Genomic DNA, 22251 nt, shown 5'->3' with positions numbered 1-22251 from the left:
CCAAATTGGGTGTAATGGGCATTCCTGATATCAATAATGGCCTCCCTCTTTTTATCCTAAAGCCATCTTTCTCTCTACTCTCAAGTTTACTTAAAATATTTTACAAGGATTTCCTATACAGACGACTAACAGTTTTTGAACACACGCTATGTATAAAGCACTACGTCACACAAGTTATGTTATTTAATTCACATAACCATGTGACACGGGCATGCATACTTTCATTTTACTGATGGAAACTGAGGCCAAGAAAAATGGAGTTTTTGTACAAGATTACCAGGTAATTGGCTGAGCCAAGCTATGAACCTATATCGATCAACCTTATACAAACTCTCATTGGATAGAAAATGGAATTTTATGGAATTAAAAAATTTTTTATTTCATACGTAATTCCAAAATGGGGTCGCCTACTTACGAAAACTTTGCCAACTCCTAGTGTATAGGATCAAAGTGTTATAAAGACAGCTGAAGTGTGTTCAGTAACTGTTATCAGTCAGGCATAACAGTTTATGCTGTGGTAATAAACAACAACAGAAAGTTTGTTACTTGGAAATAATACCAAGGATCTGAGCTCACATGTCATTATTCAGAGTAATTCTGATGTCCTTGCCTACTTTAAGGGAATGAAAAGTCATAATCTTTTTCGCATGTCCACATGAAGCAGAGATCCAGAAGTACTGGTGAACATTAGGGATGTCTATGAATTAACCACTTGGATAATCTGTGCTCTTTATTTCTTTGAAGGTGGATTCACAGAGTTGAGGAGCAACCTCTGCCTAATAACATGGAAAACAGAAATTTATCTGGCCATCTTTGCATAGCTAGTTCCATATTCCTACATCATATATTACATCTGTGGGTGCTGCATTTAAATAAGGTCTGAAATGGGTCTTTCTACATATATACTCTAAATGAAATCTGTTGTCAAAAGCCAAAAATAGAAACCTTTGAGAAAAATAGATATACTTAGCCTAGAAAGAATAATTTTATCATAAAGGAACTTCCTAAATAAAAGAGGCAGATATATTTATTTATCTTTATTCCTCACTTTTCTTTATAACACTTTATATACTTTATCATTTTTAAAGTTACAAAGGAAATGTGCCCATGCCGTATCATGCTAAATAATACAAACACATTAAAATGTTATTAGATGACACTTCCCCAGCTCTGCTACCTCTGAGTTATCCAATGTTGAAATTTTAGTGTGCATTACTTGAGATATGCCTCTATGCTCATAATAATATGGAGGGATTTTTCTCTTAACAAAAATTCGTTCATGTAGTACCCATTTTTCTACAACTGCTCTTTTCTATATCAAGTGCATATTTTCAGATCAGGATATATTAATATGACTCATTCATACTAATAGCTACAACATATTCCCAATTAAAATTGTACCTTAACTTCTGCAACGATGTACCATTCATCTATTTGCAGATATCTAGATTATGTCCAGGTTTTTGCCATTATAACCGATGGTTAAATAAATCCCATTGTATATGTTTTATGTTTTATGTTTTGTTTTATAAAAATTCCTAAAAGTGAAGAGGGTGGGTCAAAAGATATATGCATATGTTTAAATTAAATAAGGTCATGTTATTTTCCAAGTGTTTACTGTACTCACATACATCATTTATTCTTGATATGGTTTGGCTCTGTGTCTTTACCCAAATCTCAAGTGAAATTCTAATCCCCACGCGTTGGAAGAGGGCCCTGATGTGAGGTGACTGGATCATGTGGGAGGATTTCCCACATGCTATTCTCATGATAGTGAGTTCTCACGAGATCTGATGGTTTAAAAGTGTGGCAATTCCTCCCTCGTGCTCTCTCTCTTTCTCCTTCCACTTTGTGAAGAAGGCTCGTGCTTCTCCTTCACCTTCCACCATGATTGTAAGTTTCCTGAGGCCTCCTCAGCCATGTGGAACTATGAAAAAATTAAACTTCTTTTCTTTATAAATTACCCAGTCTCAGGTAATTCTTTGTAGCAGTGTGAAAATGGGCTAATACAATTTTCTAGCTTGGATTCTATCTCAGAGGTATAAATGGTAGGTGTTTTTTTTTCTTGTATCTCTGTAAAATTTATGGCATCTAAAGATTTGCTTGTAACTTTTATTTTTGCTCATCAAATATAAATATAAGTTATCTCAAGAAGTAATCTAAGGAGGGAAAATGGAGAGAACAGCTGATAAAGAGATAAGGGGTAACTAAATTTTTAGGCATTCTATTTCACTAGAATATACATGAAATCTTGACAATTTCTTTTTTGCTTAACCAACTAAGTATAGTTCAAAGACCTCCACCTCATGACAAGAGACATGTCCCAAGAGAATACTCATTATTTCTTCAGAGGTTGATACACATTCAAACAAAGGATACTTGTGGTAATCTATTCTGTCTACATGGACCCTATTAACCTAGAAGAAGATCAAGTATCCTGTTTTAAAAGAAATTCTGCATTTATAAATTGCAAAAACATTTTATCTTCTAAAATATATATAATTGGGTCTCAATATAATTTCAGAAGTAAAACAAAGAGAAAATCAAAATCAGAATTGTATGCCACAGCCTGAATATCGTGGCCAAAAGGATAAATAAAATTAAGGACATTTAAGAACTGACACCACAAAACATAATCAGAAGAAGGAATTGTTTTCCCCCTCTATTTTTCTATGCCATCATCATCAATGGTCAATTACAACAATTCATTAGAGCACTACAGTAATGAGAGTTAATTGGTAGATTTCACTTTTGTGTGGCCAGTGAGCTATGGTCTGTTATGTGATCACAGGCTCTGACCCAATCTCGTGTATATCTCGGTATGTTTTCCAGGGTCTGAAGATGCTTGAGGACAATGAACAGATAGAATAATTAAAATCCACCACCTAAAGTGGAGAAATGGTGTAATGGTTATATAAAAGGCATGTCTTACTAAGAAAAATTAAGCAGCAGTATATTCTGATCTGGTGAAGAACAGCAAGTTAAACATGACAAAATTCCTGGCTTAAATGATTAAAAGTTCAAAATCAACCTTCTAAAGTTTTATGTCATTTTTACATACCATGGTATTTTAAAATTCAGCCAAACATATTCCCTTCAACATTATTATGAAACTACATATTGTATATTCCATTCCTAGTCTTCGATAGGGCTTCCCAGAAACAGACTCTAATATAAGCCACATATGCAAGTGATTTATTAAGAAAGACTTCCCAGGAGAAACCTAGAAGGGAGTCAGGGATGCAGGGTATAGAAACAAGAAGCAGTTAAGTAATGGAAGATTTCAGGCAAGCTCCCACAGAGGGTAACTTCAGACTGATCTTGCAAGGAAATTCTGGGATGTAAGTTTATCATAAGATTGTCCTCTCCGGATGTAAGAAGGCTGGGATTTCATGAGTCAGTCAATCATTGGCTTATGTGCTCCTAAGTAGCTCCAGTAACTCGAGGGCAGTCCTCTGAAGAGAATTGCAAGTGCATGCTGTTAGACGCAAAAACACACGGAAAGTGAGAAAATAGTGTACAGAGATTGTAAATGGGATCTGCAGGGATCTGAGTAGAACACTGGCAGTGCTGGCTGCAATCTCAAATATTTTTTAACATCACCCAGAAAATTTCAAAACCAAGCACTCCCTGCATCAGTATCTTTAAATTGGGTTATGCTGTAGTTTAAAAGAAAAATAAAATCCCTCAATGGCTTAAAATAAAGAAAGTTAATTTTTGTTCAGGATACAATTAGAGGCCAGCGGTGGGGGGGCTCTGATCAATGAACTGATTCAAGGATCGAGGTTCTGACAGTGAGCCATCATCTTAAATGTTATCAGCTACTGCACCAGAGAGTATAACTCTAGAAGATTCTGCACTGGTAAGGCTCCGAATTGACACACGTTTCTTTCGCTAATAATTCATTGAGTGGAACTGGTTTCATGTCCCCCTTCCTGCAAGCACAGCAGGACCTGAAAGTGATGTAATAGCACAGGCTTGAATGGTGAAAAGTTGGAAATGCTGAGCAAGTTAATAACAAACACAATACCTGATTAACTCAATATCTAAACAATCATTCTTGAATAAGGCAGGGTTATAAATAAGTAAAAATTTTACTTCAATTTTTAAATTGAAATTAAATTGTTTAAATTATAGAATTAATTATAAAAATTAAAAATTTTCAAATTGAAATTATAAAGTCAAGAAACATACAGATGGCTCAAAAAGATGAAATAATTTCTGCATTATATTTGGTGGAGTTGATTTCTGTTAAATCACAAATTGGAAAGTAGTAGACTGGAGATCATATTGAAAAAGAGAATGTTAGATAATGAAACTTAAAATGTAGATATCTTTTAAAAAACTTATATTAAGAGGAATAGGAAGAAAATAGCAGAAGAGCTAGAAGAAAAGGTATATATTTTTCGAGGATAAAACCAAAATTTCTAAAAATCCCCACATCAGAAATGGTGGACCAGGAAGAAGCACAATAGCAGAAAACAAGTTGGTATTTTGCATGGATGAAATTCACTAAAACTACTACAGTATATGTTGTTATGATTAAGCATATACATACAAATAGCTCCTTAAATGATGAGCTATATGTATCATCATACATATGGTGGCCAGTTTGGAAATCTACAGCTTAACATTAAGTTATGTAATATAAGACAATGTAAGAACAAATATTGGGGACAGGATTTCCAAGGCAATATTGAAGAAGATGGTACCATGTTGAATGGAGGAAAATGTATTATTTTGTAGAAGAGCTACATTTAGAGGTAGATAAGTTATTTAATAAGAAACATGATTATATGATGGTAAGATTATACTAGAAATATTTAAGTGTATTTAGAAATCAAGTGTTCGTTAATCAACTGTCAGTTAATGGACAAAATTTATTCAGCATCTACTATGTTAGATAATATAATCTTAAACTTCCTATTACTTGATATCAGTCAAAATCTCAGTACAGAGAAAAAACATTTAGAGAGAATTATCAAGAATATGTAGTCCATTCATACTAGAATTTAGATCTATGGTGACATACGTTTTTTGAAGGAAAGTCTATGCAATTGAAAACAAACTCTGCAAATTGCTTTTTATCCTCATTCAAAATAAAAATATGCCTATATTACGTCTCACGGGAAAAATGCATATTCTTATATTTTAGATTATTTATTAAAATAGTGTTACTGAGAATATTAGCACTTAATATTCTACCTCTATAGGTAAGTTAATTATCTATCTCTATATGTAACTCTTCTACAAAATAATACATTTTCCTCTGTTCAACATGATACCATCTTCTTCAATATTGCCTTGGAAATCCAATGCTAAAATATTTATTGTGGCAGCATTGAGATAATTTACTAATTTCTCATCTTTTACATTGCATAGTGCTTTAGACTTCATTCCTTGAGCCAGCAAATATTTATTAAATGCTTGTTATTAACCAATGTTTATTAATTTAACTTGTTCCACCAGGGTTAGTATCATTATCCCTCCTTTATAGGTGAAGTTATTTACCTATATTAAAACAGTTAATTTCAGAGCTTGTAGGAAAACAACATGTATCAGCACCTATTATGTGCCCTTGCATCTCACTAGCAAACCTGGAGTCATGGAGATGAATAAATAATAATCTCCACTCTTCTCTACCTAAGCCTTTCTTATCCATGGTTGTAGGATTTTCTTAATAAAACCGATGAGGGAATGGAGAACCTTGTACTTAGGAGCAGCGATGCCATCAGTTTCCGAGAGGTATCAGAGGAATGCAAGCTGAAATGAAGTTCTATTTTGAAGTAGCTGAAGTTGAAGCTCTGGGACCATTTACAGAGATGATGTTGCTCCTCACTTCTTCGACAGAATTTCAGAGATTCTGAAATCTCGTCTTGCACCAGCTGGACCATCAAAGGGTGCCATGACTGGATCACATATTATAAATACTCCCTTCCCACAAAAATACCTTTTATTAGATTGTACCATGGCAAGATAGCATTTCCCAATATTTAGAAACTCCTTACTCTGTGATAAATGTTTTCAATTTTTCTTTCTTCCAAAATAAAAACGTATAAAAATTTGTTTCCTAACCTTGGTTTCATGAATAGTTAATATGCATCTTCAAAGCAACTCGTTTCCTTATACTTTGGAGACATTGATAACATTTCCCACTTTCGATTGGTTTCTAAAAAGCTTAAAGTCAAATTTGTGGTCTACCTTTAGCACGTGTATAGAACTTTAGGGCAAATATTTTATGTACCAACCTCATGCTGGCTGGATTTTACTTTTTTAATTTTTACTCTCCTTTTCCTTTGGCTTTCTTACACATTTAAAATTCATTTTGTCTTGCATGCAGGTTTATAAGTTCTAATAAATTATTTTTGTTACAACTCAAAATAATGTTAAATAAGTAACCAAAAACACAACACTCTGGAATTTATTTTCAAGGAACATGTTTAGAGCTAATAAAATCTTTTGTTGAAAAGGTTGGAAACAGCAGTAGCAATACAATTCTTGGGTAAGTCACTGGAAATAAAGAAGACTGTTTTGAGAAATGCTGTTGGTAAGATAAGAAATATGTAAGTGAAAGTTTCAGAGATACAAATCATAGGTGTAGGCTGAAAAACAGCACAGATAGCGTTCATGGTTTTACAAGCTGAGCTGTTGGTAGAACCAGTTTTCAACCTTTTTTAGCTCCCATGCTGGGGAACATGGCTAATGACTGTGTATGAAACAAGCACACTGGAAAACCTGAACAGTAGAATAAAATTGTATAAGGTGCCAATGGAAGATACACTCTGCACCTAATGACTATAGATTTATTTATAAGGAGAGGCATAACCTGAAAGATCTTCCAAACACAATTATCCCAAACCCCGTGAAATGAGGCTAAGAATCTAATAACAACAGCCAAACATAAAGGTCATGGATTTGGACTTAACTGTAAGTTCTTGAATGATTATATTTATATTTATATATTATATAATATATATCGTATAATATATATGAATATACGCTATTTGTTATAATATATAAATATATAATATATATTGGTATTATATTTTTTATATTTATATAAAATATAATCATTCAAGAAGGCTGACAATAATTAAGCCCATTGACTTTCATTTACTGGTGACCTGGTATGCTTCAATTAATCACTAAGTGGGTTGCAGAAATATCTCCCACACCTCCTTACTTCCATTCTAAAATCGAGAGGCCTTAATTACAAATAAACTATCTATGTATTTTAAAAATTCACTCAGAAATGAGAGCCATTACTATTAACACATCAGAAATAAAATTGTGTACCTGAACACAGAGAAATTACCTACTTTGTAATCTAAGATGGTTGGCATGATGTTTAACCAGTGTAAAACATGAAGGATATAGACATTTATCCAGAATGAAGGATATAGACATTATCCAGAATACATGTTAAAGAAATTTGTTTTCCATTTTTATAAGGTATTAGTTCATAGCCTTAATAATCCATTTGACAAGCAACCATGTCTGGGAATTATCACGGCATCTAATCCAGGTACAGAGCTTCCTGGAGAGAATCCAGCAGAGCCGTCCTTATAAACCTCCCATAGCCAAGACAAGCAGGGCAGGGATGAAATGCCTGTGATTCGAAGTCCAGTTGCCTGAGCTGAAATCCTTTTGCTGAGAAACAGGATTTTTAAAAGGATTAATTTTGATAATGTACATAATGAACGTAGCAACTGAATAAAAGCATTTGATAGTTTGCTTTTATTTCTCACTGTGAGAAATTTTAACCTTAATAATCTGCTTATATCTTGTCCATTAAAACGTAATTTAACTAACATAAAGTATCCCTTAACATGATTTATTAAAGATTTTTATCTTAGATCCTTTGTAGCTCACTTAGATTTAAAATAATGTAGAATTAAGACCATGAATTCATCAAATATTTTTAAGCAAGCATGTTCATAGATCAATTGTGAAATTAAGGACAAAAAAGATTAATAGCAAATAAATATCTGACATCTTTTATAACTATTCCTTATTGAAAATTGTATCATTCAATTCATAAAAGGGGTTTTAGAAAACCTCTTTCTCAAGTTAAACATGATCAGATGGGAGCTTTTACTTACATTAATAAATCGAATGAACAGTTTTAATTAAAAACGCATGCTATATTCAAAATAATGCTGAAGAGTAGATTTCTGATCAATTGTAACTGCCAGATGGGAGATTTTCATAAAAGCTGTTTTGAATATTTCACTTTCGTGAGCACATCACTTAAATATGCTGCCTACCAATCTCAAGCACAAATGCTATTCAGAGCATTAAAGTACTGCATGCAATAACTTAAGTACTTTTTTGTAATTTTTGTTTATAGACTTTTAATATAAAGCATGAAATCCAATAATTGAATTAGCACAGCTCTTTATCAAATTGCTCTAAGTAAATTTCCACAGTAAGCACATTGACGAAGAATTACAATGTGCCTGGTTAATAAGTTAAAGTTGTGCCGAGATAATAATTTGACAAGTGTCATGGACGACTACAGTGAGAAAAAATAATGTGCATTTTCCATAAGATTTTTATTTATATTAAGTTTTATAAAATTAAGTTATGCTGATATTTATAATTGAATATGTTAGCGTCAGTATAATAGAGAGGGGGGAGAGTATCACTTATTTGCAACATTTTATATTTGTCTAAAAATAACATTTTGCTTTTTACAAAAGAATTTTGACATTCATCATTTTATCTATTCTCAAAATATCCCAGTGATGTAAGGAAGCTATTACTTACTCCATTTAATAAGTGAGAAAACTGGGAAACATAGAGATTTAAGGCTTTGCCAAAGACAAAACACTAATTAAATAATCTAGGTCTGGAGTCTCTCATCATGATGTTCTGTTTTCACCACTTATCCCACATTTATGAAGAGTCAAAAGGGCTGAATTTCACTGATTCCCCAGTTAAATGTGAAAAGAATTAGAATCTAGAAGGAAAAAATGAGAAGAACTCATTTTTTACTTTCCCTTCAAGTTCTTCACAAAGCCATAGCATGTGATTATTTTTGCTTCTCTCCTCATCAGGAGGAAAAATAAGCAGCAAGAACACTAGTTTCAACATGATCCATAAAATATCCATAACAGGATCTTTAAGGGGCCAGTATCATTTCACATCAGATTAATAATTAGATGCCTTGCTTATCTATAGCTCAGGACTGGGCTGTATACTTTTTGTTTTATTTTGCCTTCATTATTAGCTGTGCTCTCACTTTTGCAAGGAAAGTTGTTTTAAAATTTCTTAGTGAGATTCAAGCAAGGGTTTAGAGAGTTTGCAGAATGAGTTATACAGCATTCCCCACTTACCCATGATTTTGCTTTCTGTGGTTTCAGTTACCCACAGTCAACCTCAGTCCAAAAATATTAAAGTATTTTAAAAGAGAGAGACCACATTCACATAATTTTTATTGCAATATATTGTTATAATTGCTTTATTTTATTATGAGTTACTCTGTTAATCTCTTACTGTGCCTAATTTATAAATTAAACTTTATCATAGGTACATATATATAGGAAAAATTATAGTATATATAGGGTGGGGTACTAGTCACAGTTTCAGGCATCCACTGAGGGTTTTGGAACATATCCTGTGCTGATAAGGAAGGACTCCTATACCAGAAATTTTAGAATTTAGCAGCCACAGTGAAGAACAGGGATCAGGAGATCAGGGTATAACACACAAACACAATTAGGAAAGAATTCATTTAGAGATGGGAACCTCTTCAAAAACATGGATATGTGTCTAGAAGGAAAGTGTTAATCTATAAGTTCAGACCAAAAGCAAAAATATGTCATATGAATTTCTTTCTCTCTGTTCAGACCAAGGATAAATTTTAAAATTCTTGATGGCAATCCCAGAGAAGACCAGAGAGACCAAATGCAGTGAAACAGGCAGTCGATCAGCATCAACAATATCAAACTTCAAATATCATTTCAATACTTTTAAGGCAAAGTATCCATGCCGGACACTCTGCTGATCGTTCTCATATATGTTATCTTATCAATCTTTTTAATATCCATATGGTGTAAATAACAATATTTTCATTTTACAAATGAGGAAACCAAGATCCAATTACTCGAAGTAATTTTTCCGGGTAATAAAAGGTACAAGCAGGATAATTCCTAGGTTTTTGAAAATCAGTGTATTTATGCTGAACTTCTGGATGTATCTCCACAGTAGAACAGACTTTAATACGAGACCCATGAGCGCATTCTGCAAAAATAATGCAAACTCCTTTTTGAGAACATGGATGTAACCTGTGCCAAGGATTACAGTGTCCCAAGTGTATCAGGAAAGTATATCCGATTCTCTCTGAAAAGATAGCTATGGTATCTCTCCCTCATTCCATTCATGACATAAAAACACTAACTTGAAATTGATGGTCTTCATTCTGATTCAGAAAGACAACTTGATTACTGCCTGATGACTCTTGCTCCAGGACTATTACAATGTGAAATACTTTTCTGTGAAGTCTTTGCAAAGCATTCTCACAGTAAATATACTCAAAATTTTCATACATTTTTATAGTGAAGACACCTCCTATTGTGACTACCAAATTAGTAGCTTGATCTCAGACTTGGCAAGTGTTTATAGGCAGTTGTTGTACCAGGATTCTGTGAAGAGAGAAATTAAGAAGAACATTATTAATTGCCTCACCATTTTGTTCCCAGCTGTCTTTTACAGGCAATGACAGAAGGATAAGAAAGGTAATCTTCCTGGTGAAAGTCAGTAAATTGCCTTTTCATTGAGAGAAAAGTTAGGGGTGAAATTATCAAGGAGTGCAGTGACTGTGAAAAGTCTCAGGCTAAAGTATAGCTTATATAAAGTTTGCTAAATTACCTTGCAAGGATTATGAGTCCAGGCATTGGAAAGTAGTAGTTTCATTTGGGAAGCCCAGCTTCTGTAAGTCTGGAGGGCTGATTCCGTAAGTACCTCCACAGATTGTCATATAAATACTCTAAGGTTAAGGTTTGTCTTGGAAGCTAGAGTAGAATTGATTCTCAAGTTACTTACATTTTTCCAGAAAAAGCAAAAGCAAGATGGTGATGTTATGGGAAAACTTTTTTAAAATCTGAAAAATTTGATGCAGAGGGCAAAAGAGTGGCATCTGATTAAAATGAGTCTTTACCGCATTACTTAAGTAGATTAAAGGTCAAAATATACCACTACTATGAAACATTCTCCTACAGCAAAAACTTAACATGGTTAGGATATCTGACACAAACTACTAACTGTTCACAAGCCCTCCTTTTTTCCTTCTGGACGCACCAGTAGACTACATTCCTCAGTCTCCCCTGCTGTTAGGTGGGGCTGTGTGATGTTTCACAATAAGGCACATAAAAAAATCCCCAGGCAACCCCCCATGCTCTCATTATTTTCTCTGGCCTGGTAGCCGGATGCAGAGGATGCATTGGAGGCATTTTGGGTCCTAGGAACCCTAGAAATGGCAGAGTGACTAAGTCAAAGGAATGCGAGTTCCCTCAACCCATACTTAACTGAGACATAAGCAAGAAATAGAGTTCTCAGTGATGTAAACCACCGTAATTTGGGATGCATTTGTTTTGCATATAGCAACCCCTGACCTGACCAATACAGCAGAAGAGTATCACTTTTATCACCCTACAACTGTAGTTTTCAATGCTCCCAACTTCCTTAATGTCCACATCTCTTATGTTTTAGGAAACAAACTTTGTATGCTTTCTCAGATTCTCTTGACCACCTTTTCTTCTCTCTCTTTCCTGGTCAAGTCCTCATTCATATTAGGTCACTGGTTTACCTTTGGACTTGGATGAAAAGGCCATAATACAAGGGATCTCTCTGAATGGTACTGACAAGCCAGATTACACAAGCCATCAGTGTAGGGGTAAAACACTCTGCATAAGATTTGACCAATAGGTAACTTGAGATGGGAGAAAGCTGGGAAGACACATTTCTCCTCCTTTCCCTCTTCTAGGAGTGACTCATTCTTACCACACTTCCGAAGAAGTTCTATGTGTTGTGTGAACACATTCACTATGCATCTGGCAGTATCTCTTAGTGACTCATCAGGCAATGGTGACCAGTGTTGTAACATAAGGCATTACGTTTCTCTGCAACGTCCTCGCTTTGCTTCTGTTTTTCATTTACACTTCAGTGGGCTTGAATCTTCTAAATAAAATAATAGCATCTTAATCCTTACCTCAGGCTCTGCTTTTTAAAGAATTGAGCTAAATCATCTTATTTGCATCATTATTGTTTAAGTATCTAGTCTCTTATGTTCTTGTCCTCCCCCAGGCCCCAACCTGACACATCCTTGTCCAAGATCCTATCATTACATAAAGTTTTAGACAACAATAATTATAATCTCATGCACAATGACAAAAGCGCTAAACATAGGAATACAGAATTTCTGACATGAAACTTTTATAGAGTATCCTAATGATCATCAGGATCAGTGCAAAGAAGTACAAGACCTGTCCTCTGTCTTTATAAAGCCCTGTTTAACAGGCTACAAATTATTAAAAACATCACTGGACACAGTGAGACATGTGTTATAATACCTGTATTATAATACAGGTATATGTTTCAGATTTTATGGGTGGCAAGCTGGATAGATTGTTACAGGAGTCTTTCTCATGTCTCTAAAATCATATTCATAGACAACTAAACAGAAATCCCAGGTAGATTTTTTAAGGCAAATAGCATAATTAGATATTTGAGCTACATATCTAATTAAATAACAGTAATTATTTAATTACTGTTCTTATTGGTCTCTTTCCTATCTGTTTACTTTTACTAAGCATACAGTCCTCATCTGACTAGGCAAATCCTTTGAAGTTCAAACACTTACCATCATTTCTGCCTTAGGGAAGTTTTAAAATGAGTTCTCTTTTTTTAGCTTGTAGTTGAACCCAAGAAAAAATTAAAAGAGTCTAGAATTAGGTATTAGCTCTATAATTTCATTATGTTGTTTAAATTCCCTGAAGATCAGAAATAACTATATTCAAAATTCAAAGGAGACATATTTCAAAGTCAAAAGTTGTCCCTGTGGAATTTACTAGGAACATTTGTTCTCTTTCACCAGTTCAGATGACCAATAGCCTATTCCATATAAAAATGAAAAGAAAATAATGCATCTGTGAGGTTTCTTCTTTATCAGGCCATCTTCTGATCATTTAACATACATTTTCTCATTTAATTATTACCATTGTCTCATAATGTAGGTTGCATTATCCCTATTGTCTGGAGAGAAAACAGAGACTCAGAAGATTAAACTTCGCGTAAAATCACATAATGAATCAGTTATTGGGACATACTTCAAACTCAGGTTTTTATATCTAAGTTCACCTAGAACATTAAAAAATACATATATTAACAATTGTAGGCTAAAATACTTCTGAAAATCCAAAAGTACCTGCAGTAGTTTGTTAAAGTGTACTCTTGTAATAAATAGGGTAACACAAAATATACAAAATAATATTTTATTAAATTATACCCTTCTGATCATTCAACTTTTTGAAAACAAACGAAGTGAGGCGTAGGTTTCTCAGTAAAAAAAAAAAAAAAAAAAAAAAAAAACTCTAGCATGCTTAATAAAGTAACCAATGTTATCTCAATGAACACACAATATAAGAACATTCTTCTTTCAGTGGGCACTTGGCAACTTGTACGGGAAATCAGGCAGCTGGGTCACAGCATAGTAAATTATTTAAAATTCAAACATATTCACTTCACATCATACCCTGAAACAAATTCCAGATGTGTTAAAAAGTAAATTTTACTGAAAATTAAGTCAAAAAGAAAATTATATTGAATATTTATCAAACCTCTAACAAAGAAATAATTTTCAATGCTTTGAATATGTAAAGAATGCACAAAGGAAAATATCAGTAAATGGTACATAACATTTAAAATGTGACTATAAAAAAATTTAAAAGTTAAACTGAGAAATTTTCCAACAAATGTAGTATTGGTTTAATTACTTGATTTTATTTTTATGCATGTGAAAGATGCATGTGAAGCATTCAAACTTCTGATAGAAAAGTCACTAATAATATGACAGATACATGGACAAGAGTTCAAACATATAATTGACATTTAAAGGAAATAGAATTATCAAACACAGATTTGAAAATGTAAGAACTTTCTTGTAGCCAGAAAACGTAGATTAAAGCAAGTACCATTTGACATATGGAACTACAAAAATAAATAAGTAAATAAATATCTAACATGCTGGTGAAAGTACAGTGAACTTACCATCCCATTCATTCTTGATGACAACATAAATGAGTATAACTCTTCTAGAAAGCAATTTGACAAATACCTTGTCAAAGGCATTCCCAGTCCCTGGAATCTAGCCTAATGAAATCAGCCAAAATACTGAAAAAGTTAAATATATGAAGGTATAGCATTACACTATGAACAATTTAAAGCACCCCAATGTCTAATAGTGGGGGAAGGTTTTAGTATATTATCACTGATCCACTAGATAAAATTTATGGCTGTGTTTAGAATATTAATTGTAATTACTGTTAAAGAATGAAGACAGGCCGGGCACGGTGGCTCACACCTGTAATCCCAGCATTTTGGGAGGCCGAGGCAGATGGATCACCTGAGGTCAGGAGTTCGAGAACAACCTGGCTAACACGGCGAAATTCCGTCTCTACTAAAAAAATACAAAAATTAGCCAGGTGTGATGGGGAACTCCTATAATCCCAGCTACTCGGGAGATTGAGGCAGGAGAATTGCTTGAACCCAAGAGGTGGAGTTTGCAGTGAGCAGAGATGGCACCACTGCACTCCAGCCTGGGCGACAGAACGAGATTCTTTCTCAAAAAAAATTAAAAGGAATGAAGACAATTATAATACTTAAAATAAGTATTTATTGATGCAACATAATATGGATGTGTTTGTTATAAGTATACATTTTAAATTGTTTCCAAATAACTGGAGTGGGTAACATTAAAATCCTAATAGTAGTTAAATTTTGAATTCACTTTTAACATTTGTCCTATTTTCATAATTTTATTTTTAAAATCTTTTCTGGGGCAGGCTTCTCTACATCTACGTGTGTGTGTGTGTGTGTGTGTGTGTGTATTTTTTTTTTTTTTTTGAGACAAAGTCTTGCTCTATTGCCAGGGTTGGAGTGCAGTGGCGTGATCTCAGCTCACTGCAAGCTCTGCCTCCAGGTTCAAGCAATTCTCCTGCCTCAGCCTACTGAGTAGCTGGGATTACAGGCACATGCCACCAGGCCCGGCTAATTTTTGTATTTTTAGTAGACACGGGGTTTCGCCATGCTGGCCAGGCTGGTCTTGAACTCCTGGCCTCAAGCGATCCGCCCGCCTCGGCCTCCCAAAGTGCTGGGATTTCAGGGGTGAGCCACCATGCCCAGCCTACATGTATATATTTTTAAAGAGGTTACATATCAAGACTGTGTTAGAACTGATATGCCAAATGTTGGGATAAGAAATAGCATGATCAAGATGAATAGGTGACAAACAATAAAAGTCAAAACATAAACACTAGGCTGGGCGTGGTGGCTCATGCCTATAATCCCAGCACTTTGTGAGACCAAGGTAGGTGGATCTCCTGAGGTTAGAAGTTCGAGACCAGCCTGGCCAACATCGTGAAACCCCGTCTCTACTAAAAATACAAAATTAGGGCCAGGCGCGGCGGGTCATGCCTATAATCCCAGCACTTTGGGAGGCCGAGGCAGGCAGATCACTTGAGTCCAGGAGTTCGAGACCAGCCTGGCCAACATGGTGGAACCCCATCTCTACTAAAACTACAAAAAATAGCCGGGCATGGTGGCACACGCCTTTCTAATCCCAGCTACTCAGGAGGCTGAGGCAGGAGAATTGCTTGAACCTGGAGGCAGAGGTTGCAGCGAGCCGTGATGGTGCTACTGCACTCCAACCTAGACAATGGAGTTTTGTCTCAAAAAAATAAATTAATTAATTAACTGGGCTTGGTGGTGGTTTATCAGGTAAACACAGCATTGCGATGCATGCAGTCACAGTTAAGTAATATCTAATAACATAGACAATTTATGTTAAATTCACTTATACCATCTAGTGTCATATAGGGTAATGCCCCCAAATTTGCAAATGGATGTTTTTCAAAAAAGAAATTAGAAAATTGTCCTGAGAGAGTTATCACTTTGGCTGGACTCACTAATGCCATCTTCAAAGGCTTACTATGATAATTGACAAACTGGAAGAGGACATCAGCACCTCTACAACCAATAGCACAGGTGCCAGTAGACCCTTGGTCATCTTAGTCAGTGTGGCCCGCTTATTGGAAAAGGTGGTTGCAAAATCAAGGAAATATGAGAGAGTGTAGAGGCTCAGGTGCAGCTGACAGAGGATATGCTCCCAACTCAACTGAGTGGGCCATCACTATTGCTAACATTCTGTAATCCATAATTGAGTGTGTCAAACAGACATGCGTAGACATGCTGGAGACTCTCCCAGTACCCCCGGAAGGGCATGACTATTCCTTACCAGCCCAAGCTATTATTGAGTTCTCTGGTCATCTTTGCAGGTGGTAAGGACGAGTACATCACAAGCAGCAACAGTGCGAACTTTCCCCACACCACCCTGTCCATGTGCTTCAGTGCTTATCTGGAGGGATCACCTCTAGAGAAGACCAAGCTGCACCAGTAGGCAATGCAACAGGCTTATTTTCCCATGACTCATGGCAACACTGGATACAGTGCAGGTTTGAATGCATCTGCTCCAACTACTTCTCATGAACTCACCATTCCAAATGATTTGATTGGCTGAATAATTTCAGACATCAAGGCACCAAAATCAAGGAGATCCCTCAGAAGTCTGGGGTGCAGATCAAAATTTGAACCCAGTGGAAGGATCTACTGATAGGCAGGTTACAATCGCTGGATCTGCTGCCAGCATTAGTCTGGTTCAATATCTAATAAATGTCAGGCTTTCCTCTGAGACAGGTGGCATGGGGAGCAGCTAAAATAATGTAGATTCATCCATAATTTCTTTCTGCTGTTCACCACCATTCATGATCCTTCTGTGTAGTTCCTGAACAGTCAGTGATTCCAGGTTTTAAATCGTTTGTAAATGTTCTATTTCTACACTTTATTATCCACTCAAGATTTTTTAATTAAAGCTTTTAATTCCTTTAAAAAATTAGAAAGTTAATTTAGCCAGAGAGAGAGAAGGAGGATAGATATAGACAGACAGAACAACAGACAGAAAAATAAATGTCTCCTGTGCCTGAGCATTTTGTATACATAGTTCTACCCCTCTACATGATTCTAACAGTGTTTCTTGGCTCTAAGTTACTGGAAACAGCTCTCCAACAATAAATCTGCACATCACCTGCATCTCAGTATGCACGCAGCATGCACAAGTCAAATTGATTGGAACCTGTTGATATGAGTTGATAAACCTCATAAACACGAGCTGTAAAAATGACTGATACTGACTTTTGAAAAGTTCATTTTTCTTTACATACAAACCAAATATTTTCTATACTCAAATGATATCTTTGAAACCAGGGAGTCATCTGAGTTAGTACAGAGCTTTGCTCTTCCCTCTCACTTCCCTCCTCCTATTGCCAGTAGGACAATACAGTAATCACCACCATTTACTGAACCTTGTGCTTCCTATGTGCCAGGCACTTGGAATCTGCTATTTTATTTGTCTCTTAACAACAAGCTGGTGAGGTCTAGACAATGATTCCTGGAGGGCTATGAATGACTCTTGAAAACACACTAGCAGCAGCCATTCCTGTCTGCTCATAAGACTCATTGGGCCATCACTCAGAAATGCACTACGGAAAAAAAAAAATTAAGGATTTATGGTCTGTACTGTGATCTTCTCAAACAGGTGATCTAAGAAAAGGTGCAAAACCAGACATGAGGAGTAAATTGTTGCAGCAGAAAGAAAATAAGCCTGAAAGTTATCTATTCCTACTTCCGTTGTTTAGTTTGGGTGATCTTAGTTAAAGTCATTTAAACTCTTCAACTCTCCAAGCCTCAGGGACCTCATATTCATACATCAAAATGACCACCATTTTAATCAAAGCTTTTTTTTTTTAACTGTAACAGAAACCATATCAGACATTCTCAGGCAAAAGTAAATTTGCCAGAATTATACAGCAATATTGTTAGGAGCATAGCTACATTTTTTCAGAATTTTGAATCTGAAACTGGAATGTTATCAGGAACCTAAATAGTTCCTTTTTGGGGGCAGAACTCCAACACCCACCGGAAGGCATAAATTTAAATCCTAATTTCACCACTTAATTGTCTCATCCCCTAAACACTTGGGAATTTGATAGTAGTGCTTAACATAGTGCATGGCCCTAAGTAGGCACTCAATAAACGGGGGTTATTTTATCATTACTCTGTCATCAAGAATAATTTGATAATAAACAGTGATATACTTAGCCCCACAGAGTTGTAAGATCATGTTTCATAAATCATTAGGTATGCGGAAGCAGTACAGAGAAATTAAGGTTTTAGGCTGTAGAGTCAGTTTGCTTGTATTACAATTCCAAATCTACTACCTATTAGCTGTGTGACCTTAAGAAAGTAAATACTGATTATGATAATAAGAGCATCTGTTTAAGTGGGGAAGATTAAATGAGGTAATACATAACATTTAGGTCGGATCCTGATGGAAACTGAATTTTCAGTAAGTATTAGCTATAAAGTTATTATTTTAAAAAAACTATGTGTTTAGAAATAACAAATTTTAAGTAAACCAGAGAAATGGAAAACTTGAAAGAAATCAGAAAGCTATTTTAGAACTACCACAACACAGTTGTCTAAAATAGGAAAACACAGTCTTAACTTGGCCCCTACTTGACTCTTGCTGTCTTGAGTCTTCCCTTTTCTTCCTTTGAAAGTCATCAGGAATAAAGAAATGACTAAGTTGACATAATTTAAATGGCTTCCTGTACATTCTAGTGCAGCATCAGCACCACCTGGGAACTTGTTAGAAATGCAAATTCTCTGGCTGTTCCTTAGACTCACTGTATCAGAAGCTCTTTGGAGGGGTAAGGGGTGCAGCCCACTGTGTTTCAACAGGCCCTCCTGGTGACTCTCAGAACCACAGAACAGAAGACTCTGGCTATGAATTAGAATCACCTACTGAGCTTAAAAAATATATTGCTGTGACTACCAGGGCCCTATCCTAAAACAATTGAATTAAAAATCACTGAGGATGGGGCCAGGACATTAATATAAGTATTTTTAAAATATGACAAAAGTTTCCCTCTATAGCCAGAAAAAGAATCATTGCAATTATTCTTTCCACACAATCATAATGCAAGTGGTTCAGCAGCCACCACCTAGGTTGTCTCTGAAGAGTATTCAGAATTGGTTCTAAGCTCCTCCAATCCTCACATTATGGATGCTTTAATACTTTAAGATCTCCTCTTTCCCTACCTCAGGTTAACACTCCTTCATGTACATCTAATCCCATAAGGAAACCAGTTCTTAGATCCTTTGTTCTTACGGATAAAAATCTCAATCAACCCAGAAGAATATTTTTAAGTGAAATTTTATCCATTAGACAAATGAAATTTCGAACATTAGCCAAATGGAGTGTGTAAGAATTAGGGGCAGGGAAGTGGGGAACCCTTGTCACTATTTCTTTGTAAAATTACCCAACCTCTTTCCTCAGCTACAATGAATTATAAAGCATTGATTATTACATTGTATTGAGTGGCATACCTTAATGAATACTAACTCATTTCAGTGCTTTTTGACAACCTACCGAATTAACTTAACTGACTGTATTATTATGAGATCAGCTACTCAGCAGCAGCAAAGGTGCTAATTGGTGCATTTAGTAGCAGTGAAAACATAACCTACAAAGATATTTGGAAGTAGAAAAATGGGAGCGCATTGATGATATGAACTAGAATGATTAGATTTCTGTCTATTACGTAGTGCAACAAAAATAAAGCCATTTTAATAGAATCATGTCAAAGGACCTATGTCTCCTGCTTTGAAAACAAATGTGTTGGCTTCCTGTCAACATTTTCAGGGCTTAGCAGCAGGAGGTCATTACCCTTGGACAATGCTCAGTTACACAGACATTATCTCCAATTAACAGGTTTTAACTGTAACAATTTCTCTTTTATTGAAAAAGGTGGTTTTTTTAAATGAAAAACTACAAAAGTGATTCCGTAATCTTGTCTCCTTGACTGGGATTAGGATGGTTACATGTACCCTTACACACATACACACACTTGCATACACATCTGAGTCAATAGAGTAGTTTTAATGTCCTTGAACTCTTTTTAAAGCATGGTAGACACATATTCCAATCTTTACATAAACAATTTGCAAAGACAGCTTTTCCATCAAAAAATAGTAAAATAAACCTTTCCCCATGTTGATGCAGCTAAGACATTTTGAGTGTTTCAATTTCCAAAATAAAGTAAGTACAAATGAAACATTTATCAATTATAATGCATTATGTTTTCGTCTCATTTCAGAAGGTATTATGGTAATAATTCTGGATGATGGCCAGAAGCTCAGAGAAGAATTTTTAACACCCTCTCAATAGACACATTTATAGCTTTTAACTATGCAGAATACTGGTCTTATCAGCGCATAGCAGGGAAATGATTAAAATATTTCAGGAGAATTCAAACTTGGTTGTCCTTAGGTGGAAACGAAGCATCATTCTGGGCTGAAACCTCCAATTATATAAGATAGGAAGTCACAGAAAGACATCAGATTCGTACACTGTCAGTCTACACGACAGATGGTAGTGTCTGGCAATGCCTTTTTTATAACAGAAAATATTATTATAAAAATATCCACAGAAGACATTTTTAGTTCCCTGACTTAATATGTGGAAAAATTAGAGATTTTTATAGAAATTAGAGGTTTAATACTCAATAGTATGAAACAGTAGTTTTCTTTGAAATCTATGCATTAACTATTCTGTCATTTCTTAGAGAACTTTTTATAGTTGGAAGTCATCTGTTATTTTAATCTCTCTCTTTCTCTCTCTTTCTCACCCATCTATTTAAATTCAACCTAAATCTATATGTTTTTATACAACAGTTAAATCACACTATCGAGTGTTGTGATGTGCTGTAAATCACATTTTAGCCTTCCCCTCTGTTATTACAAAAGAATTGCCTTTATCTCAAAGGGGATATGTCCTTATAGATGAAGTTTCTTGAAGGTAGAATTCTCCTGAGAGCCACACGCTTGAGTGGCATGTTCTTAAGCATATTGCATTATGTGTCAGTATAATTAGCATATTCTTCTGGATTGTAAAAAGTAACAATAGCTGACAGCTGAATATGTAGGGAAATGGTCTGTAAAACTATCTAAGAACTAGGGAATCTAGTCCCTGTGTGGAACAAGCAGGTGTAGCACAGTTTTTGTGATCCTGTTTTGAAAATGAATGGAGGAGTTTTAGACTCCCAGGTGGTGAGACCATTCCTGTCTCATACTCAGACACCATGTTCAGTGTTTATAGTGTGGGGTGCAAAGCAAGCCCAGGGGGTGGCTGAAAAAGAGAGAACAGAAATGGAAATATCACTGCCTGGTTTTGGCAAAGTACATAAGATGTATCAATATAGCAATGGAAACATCCCCAAGATTTCAAAGAATCTTACTAACGGGAAAAGGTCACTGTGTTCTCAGAAATGTTATATATTGCTGCAGTGATTATTCTCAAACCAGAGAACTGTAATTCTGGTTCTACTTCATCAGAATGAGCCTGGAAAGGTGGGCAGTTAGATCTGTTGCATAGCTAGGACAAAGATTCAAAATGTGCAAAACTCATCGTTAGGTAGAAATAAGCAACAAAAGCAAAATAACCACAGGGAAAAAAAAAAAAAAGCTGTTTCGGAGAATTTTATGAGGCAGAGAATGCCCTGTTAATTATACATACTGGAAAGGCATCTCAAGGAATTGAAGGGGTGTTAGGATAGTCCACAGGACAGCATGTTTTCTTCCTTCTCTGGAGCATACTTGTTTTTGTGATCTACTTGCTGAATTTCAAACTAAAAGGATAGGAACGATCATGTCTCAGGTCATTCTCACAGCTAGCTTTTTTTCTCCTAAACTTTACTTTGTGGATAAAAATTGTTGAAAGATTAAAGGTTTTTCTTTTCAAATGAAATTTGGAATTAAAAAATAGTAGACAAAAGCCCTGAAATTTTGAAAATAGAGGAGGAAGTCCTAAGCAGATTTACTACTGAATTAATTACTGACTTTACATATATGTGAGTG

At 35.2% G+C, this 22251-nt stretch overlaps 1 pseudogene; it reads left to right on the top strand.

The window, feature by feature from the left end:
* Positions 1 to 211: 211 nt before the first annotated feature.
* LOC101147938 (poly(rC)-binding protein 2-like) lies at positions 212 to 16991 on the top strand (annotated as a pseudogene).
* Positions 16992 to 22251: the final 5260 nt, after the last annotated feature.

The sequence above is a fragment of the Gorilla gorilla genome, chromosome 4, assembly GCF_029281585.2.
Source record: "Gorilla gorilla gorilla isolate KB3781 chromosome 4, NHGRI_mGorGor1-v2.1_pri, whole genome shotgun sequence".
NCBI lineage: Eukaryota > Metazoa > Chordata > Mammalia > Primates > Hominidae > Gorilla > Gorilla gorilla.
The sequence above is the reverse complement of the archived record's forward strand: the minus strand, read 5'-3'. Positions and strand labels throughout refer to the sequence as shown.